We start from the raw sequence: 18,731 nt of genomic DNA on the forward strand, positions 1-18,731 counted from the left end.
ACTCCTGCAGGAAATTCATCTTTCTGACAAAAAGCCATCAATCCATCAATACATATAGACTGCCTGGTCTGTGTTCAGCCCTGGGCTGGGCAGGCAGGAGATTCTAGAGACGTGTAAGAGAATATCTGTGGACACATTTTGTAAAGAGGTGGGTGTCGATGCTACTAAGACAGTATCTTCTTCATCAGATACTGTCTTATGATGCATAAAAGAGATACAATTAACTTAGAAGAAACAGTGGCAAACTATATAAGACAGGAGGCTATTAGCTACTAAATGATGAGGCACTCCACCCAGAGCCTTTTAAGAATTCAGAAAGGGGAGAAACTAAGAAGAAGAAGAGCTGGCATCCATCAAGGGCTTCCTATGTGCTCGGCACTTCAAACGCAGCATCTCTTTTAATTATCCCAACAGTCCTGTGAAGTCAGAGTTATGAGTATCCTCATTTTCAGAGGAGAATGCTAAGTCTTAAAGGTTAATTAATGAGCAAGTAAACAAAGCCAGGTCTGGGGCAAGTGAAGGAGAGCTTGGTGGCATGTGGCTATATGGAGACCCACCTATCATGCTGCCCTTTTCCTTGGCATCTCTCTGCATTATTCATAAATGCAGAGCCTAATTCCAGGCCAGCATTCCTCCAGGGAAAGACTTAAGCTTTAATTCACACCTATAAACTTCCGTGAATGAATACCTAGCCCTTCCATCCTTTCAGCCAACCGAAAGTCCTCTGGGACATGGCAAAGGAAGGAAGGCTTCTTTGCATGTATAGTATCTTTCAACGACAAGGTCTGTAGTGTGATCCACGATTTGTACAGACGTACGTATGTGGATCCATGAAAGCACAGCCCAGGTTTATCCCGGCAGAATCGCATCAGCCTTCCCGGTTTGAACTGCTCAGCAGCATCTCTATCCAAACCATTTTTCCCCTTGATTGTGTTCATAACCCCTGTGCCTATTCCGATAAAATTTCTAAATTCAACTATTCCTTGAATGTTCTCTCTAGCCCTGTCTTAAAGTGCCCCAGAGCCTCCGAATAACAGTACAGACTTTTATCCTCACGCTCACTCCACTCCTCATACCCAGAAAAACAGAGCAAGCGAAGCAGCCGTGTCTTCCAGGAGGCTTTTGAAATGGAGGATAAGACCAGGTGCATCACCCCAACACCAGACCTGGGGTGGGAGAGGGGCATCAGGGCAAAAGCCCGACTCCAGGGCCACAACGTTCCGACCTTAAGATGTCTCTAAAACTTCTGAAAAAGTAGAGGTAAAAGAGCACAAATGGTTAATATTTAAACGGACTCCTGGGTTGGGAAGGAGGAGTCCTAGTTTCTGGAACTGTTTCTGCCCAAGTTCTGAGGTTTTCGGAGTCTATAAAATGTGTAGGAAAAGAATGAAAAAAAATCTGACACTCTCCAGCACTCAACAAACACAGCCTCACACGCAGCCAACAAACAAGACAGGACATTAGTGCAATCTCTTCGGCGAGCAATTTGGCACATGGCACGACATTCCGTCCTAGAGAAATGCTCTCACATGTGCACAGAGCTTCCACACAAACCATGTCCACAGCAGAACTGTTTACAACAGCGAACTACTGGAAACAACTGGACATCCTCCAGGGTAGTGAATAAATAAAATGTGCCAGATTCATAGCATGCACTATAATATTTAACAACAGTAAACTAGTACTTATGATTAAGCTGGATCTCAAACATACGTTGCATGCAGATAAAAGCAAGCGGCAGACTAATATGTATTATAAGATACCACTGCATAAATCTCAAGAGATAAAAAACAAGCATTGGTACAGAACCATCTGTCTTGTTTATGGCCACTATATAGCATGTAAAAGTGCTTTTTAAATGGCTTGGAAGACTTTATACCAAATTCACATTAATTGCGGCGTCTAAAGAGAGGGTGGAATTTGATTGCCGGTGGAGGATGAAGACTACTTCATCCTGCTCAGTTTAAAAACAAAGACTTTTCTGGATCTGCCTTGGTGGCAGTGGACTCCAGATGGATGACAGCCACAGTCAGGCTGGACGGTGCTGTTCTCCTCCAAGCTTTCTGTGGAGTGGGACTTTCTCTGTTGCATTCCTACCCGGCATCTGTCTCTCCCCTTGTTCCTGAGTGGTAGACCCCCTCGTGGGGCTTTGAGCAGGCTGTACCTCGGTTCTGGCAATAAAAATATCCTGAATGTTGTAAAAAAAAAAAAAAAAAAAAAGGAGTTCCCGTCGTGGCGCAGTGGTTAATGAATCCGACTAGGAACCATGAGGTTGCGGGTTCGGTCCCTGCCCTTGCTCAGTGGGTTGACGATCCGGCGTTGCCGTGAGCTGTGGTGTAGGTTGCAGTCACGGCTCGGATCCCACGTTGCTGTGGCTCTGGCGTAGGCCGGTGGCTACAGCTCCGATTCGACCCCTAGCCTGGGAACCTCCATATGCCGTGGGAGCGGCCCAAAGAAATAGCAACAACAATAACAACAACAACAAAAGACAAAAAAAAAAAGACTTTGAAAAGACAAAATGTTACCAGTGATTGGTTGTGAATTGATGTTCATTTTAGTTCTACGTGTTTTGCTATATTTTAAAACATAGGCTTCAATTTTTTTTTTTAAAAGGAGAGAAATCACTAAAAGTTTTTTTTTTTTTTTTTTTTTTGTCTTTTTGATATTTCTTGGGCCGCTCCCGTGGCATATGGAGGTTCCCAGGCTAGGGGTCCAATTGGAGCTGTAGCCACCGGCCTACGCCAGAGCCACAGCAACGCGGGATCCGAGCCGTGTCTGCAACCTACACCACAGCTCACGGCAACGCCGGATCGTTAACCCACTGAGCAAGGGCAGGGATCGAACCCGCAACCTCATGGTTCTTAGATTCGTTAACCACTGCGCCACGACGGGAACTCCTAAAAGATGTTTAATTCCCTTTCCAGCTCTGCATTTTAGAGTTGGATAATTAGAAATGTCATACATTTCCATCAGAGGCTCAAGACAGACCTAATCCTGGGTGATGTAGGAGGGGCCGGGAGTCTCCTCGCTCTGGCCCCTCCTTCCCACTGAAGCAAAAGGATGCACTTCAGTGAAGCCCTGAAGTCCTTTCTAGCAGAGCTGGCTTCCTGAGCGGACAGTCACATGCCACCCTGTGCTGTACTCAGAAGGGACCCACACTTGGTTTAATGCTCTACTGTCACCTTCTTGAAATTCATAATAATATCATCTTCGAACTTTTGTTTTGTAAGTGAAATCTACTGGGACCATGGAGTGTGGATGTCAGCAGGGGAGAGACGCCCCGCGTGTGTGCTCACATGTCCTGGCTGTCTCATCCACACACAGCTGCAAACCCACAATGAGTGGAAATTTAGTGAGACAAAGCAAATGTAGCATCATGAACGTTGCCGGCTTCCATAGAGTGTAGATAGAAAGTGTACGTGTGAAGAAGCAAAAAAAAGGAGTTCCCATCATGGCCCAGCAGAAATGAATCTGACTAGTATCTATGAGGATGCAGGTTCAATCCCTGTCCTTGCTCAGCGGGTCAAGGATCTGGCGTTGCCGCGAGCTATGGGTGTAGGTCACAGATGTGGCTCAGATCTGGCGTTGCTGTGGCTGTGGTGTAGGCCATTGGCTACAGCTCGTATTGGACCCCTAGCCTGGGAACCTCCATAAGCCACAGATGAGGCCCTAACCAGGAAAAAGAAGAAGCAAAATAAAAAACAGTTAATTTAGTTTTGTGTAGCATTTCCACAGTTATGATAAGAACACTAACACATGCTTATAAGAGGTACAAAATACAAGTGATGTGATTTCTGTGATTCCACATATGAATTAAATGCTCTGATATTTGCATTTAAAAATGGCATTGCACAGTGTAAAGAGGAATGGCAAGATTTATGCTAATGGTTTAACATTTAAAATTTTTCTTTACTTAGAACAACATTCAATAGCAAATAAAAATATCACGACGAATTGTAAGAGACCGGAAAAGAAAAGAAAAGGCTTTCTTTTTTTCTTTTCTTTTTTTTTTTTTCAGCTGCACCTGTAACATATGGAACTTCTAAGGCCAGGGATCCAATCTGAGCCACAGCTGCAGCAAGCCAGATCCTTAACCCCCTGTGCCGCAGTAGGAACTCCAGAAAAAGCTTTCTATTTCAACAATTGTATTGGCGCTTTTGAACAGAGGGGCCTGCACTTTCGGTTTGCACTGAAGCCTGCATATCACGTAGCGGGTCCTCCACTCTGGCTTTAACACACGATATGCCTAAGAGAAACTGTCAGCAAGGGATCAGGTGGCTGTCTGGACATTTCCTGCGGCAAAGCCAGGGACCATCTGGAGCCTGAATGTCATCACCGCCTCTTCTCTGTGTTCCTAGGAGCCCAGGACTGACAGATAACTGTGCAGAGGTGGCTCTCAGCCCAGGGGGTCCGCAGCCCCCCAGACAAACAGCTGCAGGAACATTTCAAGAATGTGGGGGAGGGCCTCCCTTCACCCAGGGGAAGACAGTAGTTAAAAGAACAGGCTCTGGAAACCCACCTAGATTGACATTCCTCCCCACCGCTTAAAAGCCATGTGACTTTGGGCAAGCAAATGAATTCCTTGGCACCTCAGTTTCCTCATCTATAAAATGGGCTAATAATTGAATGGGGTTGTTGTGAGGATTTAGGGTGCTATGTTTGATATGTAGGAGGCCTTCATTCAATAACTGTTAGTCAGGGGAGTTCCCTTTGTGGCGCAGCAGAAACAAATCCGACTAGTATCCATGAGGATGTGGGTTCGATCCCTGGCCTTGCTCAGTGGGTTAAGGATCAGGTGTTGCCGTGAGCTGTGATGTAGGTCATAGATGCAGCTCTGATCTGGAGTGGCTGTGGCTGTGGTGCAGGCCAGCAGCTGTAGCGCCAATTAGACCCCTAGCCTGGGAACCTCCATATGCCATGGGTGCAGCCCTAAAAGGACAAAAGGCAAAAAAACAACAACAAGCAAACAAACAAAAAACCTGTTAGTCATGATAAGTGTCCCCAAACCCCTTTTCTCACTTGGGTGCTCAGTGACTCAGGGGCGGTGGTGTGGGAGGGAGTTTCGAGCAGGGCCATTGCATCAGCTTAAGTTCGAGCCCAGCTCTGCAAGTGGCCGGTCGTGGTTCATCCGAAAAATGAAGAAAATGCCCATCTTACCTGACTATGGGAATGTGCCAGCAGGTCTCCTTCCCTCAGTCTGAGAACCCCGCGAGCCTTTCTTCAGTGGTCTTGCTTTACTCGTCCTAAAGAGCAGGTGAGAAGGGCAGCATTTGAACATGTTCCTCAGAATTTTCAGAAGCTCCGACTGCTCCCTATCAAAGAAGGATAAGAAAGATGCCCTAAGCTCGTGCTCTCTTCCTCGCGGGGGACAGGGCGGGAGAGCAGCGTCATTGAGAAGCTGCAGACATCAAGAGAAGAGAGGGCCGTTCAACTGCGGGTGCCCAGAGGAAACGTAAAGCAGCAGAAAGGGCATCGAGTCAGGAGAAAAACACACTCCCAGGGCTCGAATTGCCAGAAGACTCCCCTTCTCATTTCCTAAAATCCTAAACCACATTTCTGCCCTTCAGACGCCATCTAATGGAAACTCAAGCCACGAAAGTCTCGGTTAACCGGTGGTAACAGGCTCTGAAGGTAAGGATGGCAGAAAAAGGAGGCAGAAAGTCAGTAAGGAAAGAATAAACCTGCCGTCCCGAATTGGAGCACAGAAGGCATGTGCCCCACATTGTCGTAGGTAAGGGCGAGCTTCAGGGAGGCTTGACTCTAACTCTAGTCACTGCGATGTAATCATCTCGAGAGCTGCCTCCTAGGACACCGAAAGCACAAGCCACAGCAGCAAAATGAGACGCATGGGACTACCTCAGACTTAAAGTCTATGCAGCCAGAGAAACAATCAACAGAGTGAAAAGGCAACGTACAGAAGGGGAGAAAATCGTTGCCGTATATCTGATAGGGGGCTAATATACAGAATGTATAAAGAACTCCTGAAACTTCACAACAAGAGAAGCAAATAGCCCAGTTTGTTTAAAAAATGGGCAAAGCCCTTGAACAGATGTTTCTCCAAAGATAGATGAATGTCTAATTCAAAAAGATACATGCAAACCAGTGTTCATAGCAGCATTATTTACAATTGCCAAGATATGGAAGCAAGCTAAGTGTCCATCAACGGATGAATGGTTAAAGAAGAGGTGATATATAATATACAATGGAATATTACTTGGCCATAAAAAAGACTGAAACAATGCCGTTCACAGCAACATGTATGGACTTGGAGGGCATTATGCTAAGTGAAATTAAGTCAGACAGATAAAAGCAAATACTTTATGATATCGCTTATATGTAGAGCCTGAAAAATACAACAAACTAATGACTGTAACAATGAAGAAGCAGACTCACAGATGTAGAGAATAAACAAGTGGTTACCAGGAGGAGTGGGAAGGGGCAATATAGGAGCAGGGAAGTGGGAGGGACAAACTATTGGGTGTAAGACAGGCTCAAAGATACCTTGTGCAACTTGGGGAAGATAGCCAATATTCTGGAATAACTGTAAATGGATTTGAACCTTTAAAAGTTATATTTTAAAAAGTTTAAATACATTCAAGAAAGAAAAAAAGGGCAAAGGACCTGAAGAGATATTTCTCCAAAGAAGATACACACATGTCCAACAAGCATATGACAAGATGCTCGAGGTCACTAATCATGAGGAAAATCCAAGTCAAAAGGGCAATGAGATACCACCTTATCTTCATGAAATGGCAACTACCCAAAACACAGAAAATACCAAGGGCTGGTGAGGATGGGGAGAAATTGGAAGCATTGGGCACAGTTAGAGGGAACGGAAGATGGTTCAGCTGCTGTGGGAAATAGTAGAGAAGCTTCTCAGAGACGTATAAATAAAACTGCCATAGGATCCAGCAACTCTACTTCTGGGCGTAGATCCAGGAGACTTGAAAACAGGATCTCTAAGAGATATGTACACACCTGGGTTGGTGGCAGCACTATTCACAAGAGCCAACTATTCACAGCAACCCAACTGTCCAATGGCAGAGGAATGGACAAACAAACTGTGATGTTTATACACAATGGCATATTATTCAGCCTTAAAAAAGGAGGAAATGCTTGGCGTTCCCTGGTGGCCTAGTGCTGAGGGGTCCGGTGTTGTTGCTGTTATGGTGCCAGTTCCATCTCTGCTCTGGGGACCGCCGTGGGCACAGCCGAAAAAAAAAAAAAAAAAAAAAAAGAGGAAATCCTGTCGCACACTACGACACAGAGGAACTTGGAGGATAATACGCTAAGTGACATCAGCCAATCACAGAACAGAAGACTCTGTGATTCCACTTACCTGATGGGGGTCTAAAGTCGTCAAATGCCGACAAACTGAAAGTAGAATGTCATTACCAGGAGCTGCTGGGGAGGCGAGATTGGGGAGCTTCCATTTTAAAGGTGAGAATGTTCTAAAGAGCTGTTGCACGACAACGTGCTTAGAGTTGACACTGCTCACCTGTATCCCTTTTTTTTTCTTTTTGTCTTTTCGCCTTTTCTAGGGCCGCTCCCGAGGCATATGGAGGTTCCCAGGCTAGAGTCGAATCAGAGCTGTAGCTGCCAGTCTACAGCACAGCCGCAGCCACGCAGGATCCGAGCTGAATCTGCAACCTACACCACAGCTCACGGCAACGCCAGATCCTTAACCCACTGAGCAAGGCCGGGGATCGAACCCGCAACCTAATGGTGCCTAGTCGGATTCGTCAACCACTGTGCCATGACGGGAACTCCGTGACCTGTATGCTTTAAGGACAGTGCTATTGTCTCTCCCTCTTCTTCTAAGGACACCAGTCCCATCATGAGGGCCCATGTTCATGATCTCACCTGATCCAAAGGCCCCTTCTCCAAACACCATGACATTGGAGGTTAGGGCTTCAACGTATGAATTTGGGGGTGGGGGGGTAGGAGGAGGGACACACAGTCTGTCCATGACATCAAGCGGAAGCTAATCCTCCCCCTCTGAACCTTATTACAGAGTGAGCAGGCCAGGCCGGGGCTCCCGGGACTTCTACCCACACTCAGAGGCTCATGTCTGGGTGAGGCAGGGAGAGGTCTTTGGTGGCAGAGGCATATGGCTCTGTTCTTACCAGCACACTTCTATAATCTCTTCACACACCTGAGTGCCTGAGTTGTAACACTAAACGTTTCATAATTGGCTTCATAATTCCTATCAGCTTCTCAGTGATTGCTCTCATGTCTAGATGATGGAGTATTATAGAATTTTGCAATCAATTATACGATTTCATAACCAATTACACAGCCTTTGAACAGCCCATGTCTCCTTCATGCAAAAGTCATTTCAATGTTTAATTACTGAAAAATCCAGTAAAGCTAAGAAGAGTGATTTCATGCACTCATTCCCTAAGATTTAAAAAAAAAAGAAGCAGACCAAGTATAAGCTGTTAGATTTAGATGAATTACTATAAAAGTCAATTTAATGGCATTATCAATAATTGCAAATCTAAATAACAGGTTTCACATGAAGGCTGGTTATGTTAACACATCCAGGTAGTTGGTTATTGATGGCCCAAAGGGGGCATAGTTACTCATCGCCTTGGAGATGATGCTGATAGATTACCATGCTGATGGATATCATTAACCACATAAAAAAAGGAAGCCTGATTCATTTATTTAAGCCTCCATAGAAGGTAGTTCTTAACTTCTGTCCCTAAACAAAGAAAAAGAAAACAAAAAAAAACCCTTTTTTAATTTTTAATCATGAAGTTTAAAAACAGGGCACTTTTCTCCTTCTATGTCCTGGGTTTGTAAGACCACCTTCCAAGCCTTGCATGATCAGAAGCGTAGAGCAGCCCCCTCTACACATCCTTATTCTTCAGTTCCCGTAAACCCTGGGATTCAAACTGATGACACACAATATTAATTCTTCAAGAGTAGGGCGATAGTTCTTTCTACTGCTCTCCAGAGTTCCGTAACTCCAGCCTTAAGAGACCATGCAAATGTCTTCTAACTGCAAATTCCTTCTCATAATCATTATATAACGACTCATTCACATAAGGATCTCTGTCAAAGTGAATGATCCTGTCACTGATACCTGAGCTGCTTTATTTCTGCAGGTGATGGATTTTTTGTTTTTTTTTTTTCTCTCTATAGCCCGTGAAAGCTCTTTTGGTTAAAATAAGGATGGCATTGTAATGGCCATTATAAAACGGATTCAAAAGTAGCCAATGGAAAATACACTGAACTAATAGAAAAGTAAGCTGAGGGACCCTGGGAAAATCTCTTATTCTGTTCCCAAGAGGCTTGGAGGTTCTACCCCACAGCTCTCTAGTCTCTAGAGGTCAACCGTACCATGAACCACTCTCCCACCTCTTCTTACTTATGACCATAAAACATACACCAAACCGTGCATAGGCACATGTATATGTAGGTATTTATTCATCTGATAAGCCTTTGTTAAAAAGCATTTAACAATAAGTGTGGTCAAGAAAATTATGGGACATCCACAAGTTATTATATAGTCATTAAAACTTGTATTATAGATGAACAGGAAACTCTTCATGATATACTTATTAAGAGGGAAACAAGTACAAAAGCAAATTTTTTTTTGGAAAATACATGCTTATGTACGCGTGTGTGTGTGTGTGATGCCCACATTTCTTCCCAAAGCTTAGGATAATGGGAGTTTGGGTTTTTTGGTTGTTGTTTTTGCTTTTTAGGGCTGCACCTGCAGTATATGAAAATTCCCAGACGAGACGGTGAATCGGAGCTGCAGCTGCCAGCCTACTCCCCAGCTCATGGAAATGACACACCCTAGTCCACCGAGTGAGGCCAGGGATCGAACCCTCATTCTCGTGGATACTAGTTGGGTTCATTACTGCCATGTCACAATGGGAACTCCCATAACGGAAGATTTTTATTTTCTTTTTTGTGCTCATTTGGACTTCCCAAACTTTGAAACATTAACATTTTTAGACAATGAGAGAGGAAAAACTTTAAAAAACAAAAACATACTTAATTTTTATAATGGAGCAGGAATGAGAGATGGCCTAACACCAATGCTAGTCCTGGTGGGTGTATTGGAACTGAGTCCTGACAAGAGGCAGGATTCTCTGCAGATAAAAGGGATATTTAAAGCAGAGCGGAACGCATAAACCGACGACTGAGGCTGTAAAGAACATGGGCCTTTCAGGGAAATGCTCGCGGTTCAGCCTGGTTAGAGGCTAGTGGATGGAGCGCAGGAGAGAACCCACTGGGAGATCAGGCTAGAAAGAGCCTCTCACCAAGAGCCTTGTGCACGCCGCTCAGAACCAATGTACCAAAGAGTGAGTCCCACTCACCACCTCCTGCAAGTGTGCGTGGTCATCATGCCTGGTGTGGACCATGGGCCAGAACACGCAGCCCCTAACACAGCACCTCACAACACTGGCTGGGCAATAGCACTGCATGAAACCAACACAGTGCGAGGGAGGTTGGGAAAGGCCACCAGCCCCAAAAAGTCTATCATCACCTGATGACTGAAAAGTCAGGCCAGCCTCAGAGCCTCATGCTTTGGGAGACAGACAAGAAAGAAGATGTCTCCTCTCTTCCCATTAGCCTTTTTTTTTTTTTTTTTTTTAATGTTAACAGCAAGTAGAGAGAACTGTGCTAAAAGACATGTTTGGAGTTGATGTTTAAGCATCACTTTTCTGGGAATTGCCCCTCCTCTTTATCCTTACAGATATCACGTGTGGATTGGTTCACGGATCAGTACCCAATACCGGCTGGACTTAATTCTCTCAAAGGAGTTTGAAAAGTGAAATCAAGGGTCTCATGTCTCTGCAGTCTTTTTATTACTATTACTAAAGGGCAGTTGATTTACAATGTTGTGCCAGTTTCTGCTGTACAGCAAAGTGACCCGGTCATACACATCTCTCCATTCTTTTTCTCGTAATATCTTCCATCATGTTTTGTCCCAAGAGACGGGATATAGCTCTTCGGCGCTACACAGTATGACGCACAGTCTTGTGGTTCCAAGGTTCCCCTGGTCTCATCCTATCCCATCCCAGTACTGAAGAGAGGGAATATAAAAAATCACAAGGGACATTTTGCAACCAGGCCTAAAAGAGGCATACGTCACCTCTTCCCACAGTCCATGGACACAGTCAGTCACAGAGTTCCACCCAGAAGTAAGGACAGCTAGGAAGTATAACTTCATTGGGTTATATGATGAAGTCATCTATAACGGAGAGCAGAACCAGAAACTGGTGAACACTGAAGGATCTGCTATATGTGGAGGAGGAGAACCTCTTAATTTCCCACAGCCCCTCAATCTTGCCTCCTGTGACAGGTGCTTGGTCAAATCCAACAGCCTTACTCAAGCTAGTTCATGTAGGTTTCCACTATTTACAACCCAGGGAAAAGACTAACAAAGAATCAAAACACTTTTCAGATTATAAAGGATTTTGACTACTCACAATCACATTTAATTTTGATATCAAGCCCGTGAGACAGATATTATCTTTCTCATTTTGTTGATGAAGAAATAGAATCTCAGAGAAACTATGTCAATTGCCCAAGTCCTATAGCAATATCTACAGCCAGTGCTGGAATTAACTCTTTCAGACTCCAAAGCTGAGCTCTCTTTCTTCTTCACGGTGTGGAAGAACCTCTGGGAGAGAGAACATTACGCTCTTAGCCCCTCACTCTGAGCAGTTTGATCAGATTACCTGCCCTCTAGAGGAAAAGCAAATGGAAGCACAAAGCCACTAGCTCTCAGGAGAAAAGGTAGATGGACGTGAAATGGAGAGTGGGGAGAGGAAAGTCCAGCCACACCAGACACTTCATCGTCTTCCCAGTTTTGCAGAGGCTCTGCTTGGAATTCAGAAAGAAAATCCAATCAAAGCCCACAGCGTAGGTAGGAATCCTTGCTCTGTGGAGACCTGCATTTTGTATCTGACAATGAAACACTCCAGACTCTAACACACACACACACACACACACAAACGTGTAGAAAGCCCTGAAGGAAAGCAAGACAAATGGCAAAGATCTTGCGTCATGGCACCAAGATGAAAGGCACTGGGTTCTCCTGGGCTGGGGGAGGAGAGCAAGGACAGAGGGCTGTAAAGCCACCTCTGTGCACAATAAATGATGAGACAGCTCTGGGACGACAGCAAACAGCTGCTCTGTTTCCTCAGAGCTAACAGCTGCCGCCTCTGCTGGGCTTTCTCTACCACCAGCTCTTTTGACATCCAGCCTCACAGAATTGACGATCAAGGCTCTCCAGTGTGGCAGTGAAGCCTCTGCCAGAGGGAAAGGTCTTTGGAAGCTGCTGGAGAGAGAGGAGGAAATGCCAGGTAGAAACAGCCTTTACAAAAGGAAGGTAACAGAAAGCCCTCAAAGCCGACTGGCAAGAGGATACAGATGGAGCTCTGAAGGCAGCGGTTCTCACATGTCTTTGTAGAGATCTTCACTGGACCCAGGCAAAAAGAGAAAAAGGACAATGCAGCAAGTTTTTCTAAAAATGCATTCCACTTAAAAGACTGTCATTTACTGCAAGATTACTTCCTTGCTTGCTTTCATGTTAAAATGTCCTTTTAGGAAATGATAATGATAGAAAATGATATTCTTTTTTGGTTTGTTTCAAATGCATACTCATGGCAAAATAAAATGTTGGCAACACGATTTCAGCCCTCGCCGTTTTTGTTTTCTTTCCCATTGGTCCGTGAAATTGAAAAGTCTGGTGCCCATTCAAAAGCCCGAAGCTCTTTAAGAATCATTCACAAAGAAAAAGAAGAAAACTTAGAAAACACCACGGCATATCAGAAGGATAGATGGCACAGATTTCAAGGACAAATCAATGCTTAGAAGTAGAATAAATAATAGTGTCTTTGAGGAAAGTCATAACACCAAACAGAAAATAATTAGTCAGTTTCTTTCAGCCCTAGGAATCTGAATTCCCAGGGAGGAGATGTGAAAAAGGCATGTGAAAAAAGGGAAGAGTTGGCCCAACCAAGTCTTGACTATTACTCACAATTATCTCCAAGACAGGAAACACAGATGACATGAGAAACCAGGGGCCATTAAAATTTTCAGAACGGATAACCAAACACTAGCCAGGAGCCAGGTGCAAAGAGTTGGACAATAGGTTTCCCAGTGCTCATAAGAGTACCTGGAAGAGCTAACAATAGCAGCTGTTTTATAGAAATGCGAACGAAGGTAAAAGAACAAGAAGAACAGACAGTGAAAATCTGCCGTGTACCCCTTGGAGCAGAAGCTGTAAATGTTTCTCTACAAAGGAGACCACCTCTACCCATCACCTGGTTATGCTCTAGGACCCCAGAAATATAGCTGCAATATAAGGAGAAAAAGAATTATAAATGAAATATCAAGATACTCACATTCCCTGAAATCTACAGCATTCATTCTTTTGCCCCATGTTTTTAACATTCCAATGGAAAGCGCAATGATGGGGGAGCGTTTGGGGAAAGGAATTAACATTTTTAGAACACCCATCATGGACCAGACACCAAGCATGGAACTCTCTTTGTATTATCTCATAAACTTCTAGCAGCATTCTGAAGTATCGTGGCCCCATTTTCCAGGTGAGAACACTGAGGCTCAGCGACAATAATAAAATGCTTACCCAGAGGTCAGCTGGTAAGTATCAGAGTCAAGCATGTGTTTTCATCACTATTCTCCACATCCAGTTACTCCCTCTGCCTGGAGGCTGAATGAATGGCTACAGAACCCGAGAGGGAAACAAGCCCTTCTCTCCAAACCCCTCCTCCCGCAGTTGCCCCTTCATCACCTGAGGTGTCAGTTCCATATGCCTGGGTCTGTCGTACCTACTGCTGAACTCTCTGATTAGCTGACACTAAAATTAATTTACTTGTCCTTTCTGGTCAGCCCAGAAAGTCACTTATGTGTGCCAAGTTGTAGGAAAATTTTATCTGATCAAAAAAGACGTAGTTATCTACTAACTGAAAAGCACAAAAGCACAAGTCCACTGCAGGGCAGAAATAATGGTCCTGCCCTTATTAGCAATTTCTTTCTGATTCTGTTGCTGGGAATCTCGTGTCTGTTAACAGGAGAGCTTAGCAGGAATCTTGTGGGGTCTTCCATTCCACTATCCAAAATGCATTTCTTTCTGAGTTCCCATCATGGCTCAGTGGAAATGAATCTGACTGGCATCCATCAGGATGCAAGTTCCATCCCCAGCCTCACTCAATGGCTTAAGTATCCAGCATTGCCATGAACTGTGGTATAGGTCACAGACACGGACTGGACCTGGCGTTTTTGTGGCTGTGGTGCAGGCCAGCAGCTACATCTCCAATTAGACCCCTAGGCTGGGAACCTCCATATGCCACAGGTGTGGCCCTAAAAAGACCAAAAAAATAAAAATAAAAAATAAAAAAAATAAAACAGTAAAAAATAAATATAAGGATTCCTTTCATAGTAATTACCAGTTCAAAAAATATGTTGGTTTAAAAAACTCGGTTATATATCCCCTTCTCAACAGCCACAAAGACGTGAAAAGAGAGACTGACTTACTGGGTTGAAGAGTGCCCCCTCCCCATCATGCCCCCCCAAAACCTGGGAATATAGCCTTATTTGGAAAGAGGGTCTTTGCTAAAATGAACTCATACTGGATTAGGACAGTGATTGGTGTCCTTAGAAGAAGAAGGAAATTTGGACAGACACGCACAGAGGGAAGATGGCCCTGTGATGATGGAGGCAGAGATTGCAATGATGCAGCTAAAAGCCAAGGAACACCAAGGTTATGGGCAACCACCAGAAGCTAGTAAGAGGCAAGGAAGGACTCTCTTCGAGGCTTCAGAGAGCATGTCCCTCCCCAACATCTTGATTTTGGACTTCTAGCCTCCAGGACTGTGAGTACAAATTTCTCTTATTTTAAGCCACGCTGTGTGTTGTCCTTTGTTACAGCCACCTAGGAGAGTAATATACTTAACATAGTCCTTCCATAACAGAGGTTTTCTTTGGCCATGCCCACAGCATGCGGAAGTTCCCAGGCCAGGGATTGAGCCCATGGCACAGCAGATGCTGGATTCTTAACCCAATGCGATATTTATTTTTGTTTTGTATTGTTTTCTTTTGGCCACACCCATGGCATGTGGAATTTCCCAGGCCGAGGATCAAACCCATGCAACAATAGCAACCTGAGCTGCTGCAGTGACAATACTGGATCATTAACTCACTGTGCCACAATTCATGTTTAATGCAAATCCAGTCAAATACCTAAGACTTTCTCCCATCCTAACCAAAATCTCCACGGAACTGTTGGAAGGAGGCAACTTAACAAAATGACTCCTCATGCTATCTGGAGGGTGCTGGACCCTGGCAAGACAGTGAATTACGAGATTGTATTTGTGGGGTCTGCTCAGAGGATGCCTCATGAGTAGAGACCCGAAGGCCATACGGAAGGGAGCCTTACAGGTGGAAGAGTCCTTCAGGCAGAGAAGTAAAAAACAAAAGCACAAGGACCCTGGAAGGGAGTGTGTCTGGTGCCTCCAGGAACAGGAAGGGGCTAGGAGGCTGGGGCTGGTGAGCAGCAGGGACTGAGTCCAGAGCAGCCAGGGGCCAGAGCACAAAGGGCATGTGTAGCTCTGTGAACCCCATGAGAACATGCTGAGGGATGATGCCAGTGGAGAAAGAGAGGACAATCCAGGAGGTCTGGTCTCCTGGCCAGGAGGTGTTTTGGAGTTGTGTTCTTTCTCTCTCACAATACTCAGGGTATATTGTGTGCCTGATGCCTCTAGATAAATGGAAAACCAGTAGCCAGGGTTGCAGGGTAAGAAACACATTGGCAGGTGGCCCTGGAGTTGGCCAGGTGAGGAAGAGAAAACAACAGGTGCAGGTAGACTGGCTGAACACCAGCTATTCCCTCCTACTCTCCTGCCCACCCTAGGATAGAGAAACTCTTGAAAAAAGCTCAGGTGAAGGACAGAAGTAAAGGAAGTTCCCTAAGTGACAAGTGACCAGGTGATGGGCAGGAGACAACAAAGGTTGCTCAAGCTCAGACTGTGGAACTAGGGGTGGGAGTGTGGGGGGAAACCTTCATTCTGAGGACAGAGTCCCACCCCCTCCCAGGACTTGACAGTTCCCCAGTACATGTTGCCATGCATTGAAGCTGATACTCCCAGAGGAACAGAAGCCCGAAGAGAAGAGCGTCACTATAAAAGAAACATATAAAAAAGAGAAGAAACAGAATTAATGGAGTAGATAAGTATGGCTAAATAGGCATAAACATCTTCAAACAAATAAGAGACAATATTGACAACATGACATCAAAACTAATGGCATAAAAAACCAAGGGGAAAACCTGGTTATAAAAAAAGGGATGGTCGAAATACGATTTATGCAAAGAACTCAGTAAATGAGATTAATAAACTCAAATACATCTGAAGAAAAAACTGTTGAGCTAGGAGCTCAAGTTTCTTTTTGTTTTTTTTTGTTTTGTTTTTTGTTTTTTGTCTTTTTGCTATTTCTTGGGCCTCTCCGGCAGCATATGGAGATTCCCAGGCTAGGGGTCCAATCAGAGCCGTAGCCACCGGCCTATGCCAGAGCCACAGCAACATGGATTCTGAGCCACGTCTGCAACCTACACACCACAGCTCATGGCAACGCCAGATTGTTAACCCACTGAGCAAGGGCAGGGACCGAACCTGCAACCTCATGGTTCTAGTCGGATTCGTTAACCACTGCACCACGACGGGAACTCCTAGGAGATCAAGTTTGAGGAACTCTGACATAGCAATACCCAGAAAGAATACAATGATGGAAAATATACTGTAAAAATTAAGAAGTAAGATAGGTAGGCATAGAAATATCAACATGCATAACAGGAATCCTAAAAAGAGAGAAAACAAACAAAGGGGAGGAAATGTTTGAAGGGATGACAGAATTTACCAGATTAAGGAAATATTTTTCAGCTTGAAAGTACTTAGAAGAGTTCCCACGGTGGCACAGTGGGTTAATGATCCGGTTTGTCTCTATGGAGGTGTGTCAGTTCAATTCCCAGCCTGGCATAGTGGGTTAAGTATCCAGTGTTGCTGCAGGTGTGGCATAGGTCACAGCACTAGCTTGGATTCAACCCCTGGCCCAGGAACTTCCATGTGTTGTAGGTGCAGATGAAAAAGAAAAAAGAAGCCTTTAGAGACTGCCAAACAAGAATAAGGGAAAAACAAAACCTAGATGATTTCTGTTGAAATTTATAACCAGCTAAACTATCTTTTCTATGTGAGTGTGAAATAAAAAAAGAAAAAAGACTCAGAAGGTTTATCATATGAAGACACTTTTTAAAGAAACTCTTGAAAGAAGAGAAATAAACATAGAAAGATGCTACAAGATAAAGGAAATAAAATTACTTAGCAACATTTGCTGTCAGACAAAATGGAATTCAAGACCAAAAAACACAAAGGATAAGGAGGAACATTAAGCATTAGAAAAGAAACCAAGTTCAATAAAATATAATTATAGTGAACATCTCCCCACTAAATAAAATAACAGTTGACAGAACTATGGAAAGAAAAGGAAGATATGATTGTTGCTGGATATTTCACATGTCCTCAGCAGAAACTGTTAGGTCAAGCAGACCAAAAACAAAAAGTAAAAAACCAAAACAAACACATACACACAAAGGTATGGATTATTCAAAAAATCAAATAATAAACTTAAAATATGGAACAGGTAATACACATTCATTCTGAGCAAACATAGAACGTCCACGAAAATTAATCACAAAGGCAACCTTAAAGTATATTTAACATCTTACCAATAATATTCTAACAAAATTAGAAATCAGTAACACAATATATTAAAAATTATTCTTCATGTCTGAGAACTAAAATATATTCTACTAAAGTCGTGCTTGGATTAAACCATAAATTGTAAAGAGTATTTAAAAATGTTTAGAGAGTGGAGTTCCTGTCGTGGCGCAGTGGTTAACGAATCCGACTAGGAACCATGAGGTTGCGGGTTCGGTCCCTGCCCTTGCTCAGTGGGTTAAGGATCCGGCGTTGCCGTGAGCTGTGGTGTAGGTTGCAGACGCGGCTTGGATCCCGTGTTGCTGTGGCTCTGGCGTAGGCAGGTGGCTACAGCTCCGATTGGACCCCTAGCCTGGGAACCTCCATATGCCGCGGGAGCGGCCCAAGAAATAGCAACAACAACAACAACAACAAAAAGACAAAAAAAAAAAAAAAAATGTTTAGAGAATTCCCTGGTGGCCTAGTTGTTAAGGATTCCATGTTGTCACTGCTGTGGCTCAGGTTCAGGTTTGATCCCTGTCCTGGGAACTTCCACATGCCATAGGTGCAGAAAAAAACAAACAAACAAACAAACAAAACAGAATTTAAAACATTGGAAATGCAACACAAAAGGAATTGTGAAATACATTAAAGTAGTACAAGAAGAGAGTTTATAGCTTTAAATGCATTTATTAGAAAATAGGAAACTAAAAAGAAAAAATCTAAACTCTTTTTTCTTTCTCATGGCCACACCCAGGGCATATGGAAGTTCCTGGGCCTGGGACTGAATCCAAGCCACAGCTGCAACCTGTGCCAGATCCTTCAACCCACTGTGCTGGGCTGGGAATCAAACCTGAGACTCTGCAGTGATCCAAGGGGCTGCAGTCAGATTCTTAACCCACCACACCACAGCAGGAACTCCTGAGGTAAACTCTTAATTTGTGGAATTGGAAAAAAAATTAAATAAGCCTGGTGAAATGTAAGGGGAAG

The sequence above is a fragment of the Sus scrofa genome, chromosome 5 (genome assembly GCF_000003025.6).
Source record: "Sus scrofa isolate TJ Tabasco breed Duroc chromosome 5, Sscrofa11.1, whole genome shotgun sequence".
Lineage (NCBI taxonomy): Eukaryota > Metazoa > Chordata > Mammalia > Artiodactyla > Suidae > Sus > Sus scrofa.